Source organism: Chlorocebus sabaeus, chromosome 28 (assembly GCF_047675955.1).
Source record: "Chlorocebus sabaeus isolate Y175 chromosome 28, mChlSab1.0.hap1, whole genome shotgun sequence".
In the NCBI taxonomy this organism is placed as follows: Eukaryota; Metazoa; Chordata; class Mammalia; order Primates; family Cercopithecidae; genus Chlorocebus; species Chlorocebus sabaeus.
The window spans coordinates 580865-583438 of NC_132931.1; the positions used below are offsets into that span (position 1 = coordinate 580865).

Consider the following 2574-nt stretch of genomic DNA (forward strand, 5'->3'; position numbering starts at 1 on the left):
GGCTCATGCCTATAATCCCAGCACTTTGGGAGGCCAAGGCACGTGAATCACCTGAGGTCAGGAGTTCAAGACCAGCCTGGCCAACATGGTGAAACCTTGTCTCTACTAAAAATACAAAAACTGGCCGGGCACCGTGGCTCACGCTTGTAATCCCAGCACTTTGGGAGGCCGAGGCGGGTGGATCACGAGATCAGGAGATCGAGACCACGTCTCTACTAAAAATACAAAAAATTAGCCGGGCGCGGTGGCAGGCACCTGTAGTCCCAGCTACTCAGGAGGCTGAGGCAGGAGAATGGCGTGAACCCAGGAGGTGGAGCTTGCAGTGAGCCAAGGTCGAGATCATGCCACTGCACTCCAGCCTGGGCTACAGAGCAAGACTCTGTCTCAAACAAACAAACAAACAAACAAATACAAAAACTACCCAGGCATGATGGTACTTGCCTGTAATCCCAGCTACTCGGGAAGCTGAGGCAGGAGAATCATTTGAAACCAGAAGGCGGAGGTTGCAGTGAGCCGAGATTACACCACTGTATTCTAGCCAAAACAGAAACACGCCAAGTAATCCCACTGATTTTTTTTTTTGAGACGCAGGCTTGCTCTGTCATTTCAGCTGGAGTGCAGTGGCATGATCTCGGCTCACTGCAACCTCCGCTTCCCAGGTTCAAGCGATTCTTCTGCCTCACCCTTCCGAGTAGCTGGAATTACAGGCACTCACCAAGTCTGACTCATTTTGTAGAGATGGGGTTTCACCATGTTGGCCAGGCTAGTCTAAAACTCCTGACCTCAGGTGATCCAGCCACCTCTGCCTCCCAAAGTGCTGGGATTACAGATATGAGCCACTGCGCCTGGCCTCAATTTGGTACTTTTTTTTTTTGAGATGGAGTTTTGCTTTCCTTGCCCAGGCTGGAGTGCAACGGCATGATCTTGGCTCACCGCAACCTCCACCTCCTGGGTTGAAACAATTATCCTGCCTCAGCCTCCCGAGTAGCTGGGATTACAGGCATGTGCCACCATGCCTGGCTAATTTTGTATTTTTAGTAGAGACAGGGTTTTGCCATGTTGGCCAGGTTGGTCTCGAACTCCTGACCTCAAATGATCCACTCACCTCAGCCTCCCAAAGTGCTGGGATTGCAGGCGTGAGCCACCGCGACTGGCCAGTTCGAGTGCTTTCTATCAATCCACCTTTGTCTCCTGACTCTTCCTCCTCTTCATATTGTTATTGAGTCCATCTAGTGAGTTTTAAATTTTTGTTATAAAATTTTTGTTTTAAAATTTCCATTTGAGGGTTGGTGCTGTGGCTTATGCCTGTAATCCCAGCACTCTGGGAGGCTGAGACAATCGAGTGACTTCAATTCAGGAGTTTGCAACCAGCCTGGGTGACATGACAACACCCTGTCTCTACAAAAAATACAAAAATTGTGCTCGCTTCAGCAGCACATATACTAAAATTGGAACAATACAGAGATTAGCATGGCCCCTGCGCAAGGATGACATGCAAGTTCATGATGCGTTCCCTATTCTTGCTATAGTCCACTGCCCATTACCTCGCTTTGCTTCCCTTCCCCGGATCCTGCCATAACGTCACAGGCCTGTGACATCATAGCCTTCCCATGTCCGTCTCGCGTTGCACCACTGAGGTTGGCAATTGGAAAACAATTTGCCCATCCCCACTCAGGCATGGCGGCTTGCCACCTACCGCTGTAGCCCTCGTGCAACAATAAATAAATAAATAAAAATACAAAAATTAGCCAGGCATGGTGGTACACGCCTATAGTCCCAGCTACTAGGGAGGCTGAGGTGGGGGGATCACTTGGGTCTGGGAGGCAGAGGCTGCAGCGAGCAGAGATCGTGTCGCTGCACACCAGCCTGGGCAACAGAGTGAGACTCTTGTCTTAAAAAAAAGACGGCCAGGCACAGGGGTTCATGCCTGTAATCCCATCTACTTAGGAGGCTGAGGCAGGGGAATCGCTTGAACCAGGGAGGGAGAGGTTGCAGTGAGCCGAGATCATGCCAGGGCACTCCAGCCTGGGCAACAAGAGTGAAACTCCATCTCAAAGCCTCAAAACAAAACAAAACAACAAAACAAGGCCAAGTGCGGTGGGTCATGCCTGTAATCCTGGCACTTTGGGAGGCCGAGGCAGGCAGATCATGAGGTCAGGAGATCGAGACCATCCTGGCTAACACGGTGAAACCCTGTCTCTACTAAAAATACAAAATATTTAGCCGGGCGTGGTGGTGGGTGCCTGTAGTCCCAGCTACTCAGGAGGCTGAGGCAGGAGACTCACTTGAATCCGAGAAGTAGAGGTTGCAAGTGAGCCAAAATCAGGTAACTGCACTCCAGCCTGGGTGACAAAAGCAAGACTCCATCTCAAAAAAAAAAAAAAAGAAAGAAAGAAAAAGAAACAAACAAAAAACAAAAAGTAAAAAAGGAGCCAGGCATGGTGGCAGGTGCCTGTAATCCCAGATACTTAGGAGGCCAAGGCACTAGAATTGCTTGAACCAGGGAGGCAGAGGTTGCAGTGAGCTAAGATTGTGCCACTGCATTCCAGCCTGGGCGACAGAGTGAGACTCCAT

General features: G+C 50.0%; 1 non-coding gene across 1 annotated transcript; it reads left to right on the top strand.

The window, feature by feature from the left end:
* Positions 1-1418: 1418 nt before the first annotated feature.
* On the top strand, positions 1419-1522 carry LOC119621395 (U6 spliceosomal RNA). Its single transcript, XR_005237959.1, has one exon. It is a non-coding gene; the product is annotated as a U6 spliceosomal RNA (small nuclear RNA).
* Positions 1523-2574: the final 1052 nt, after the last annotated feature.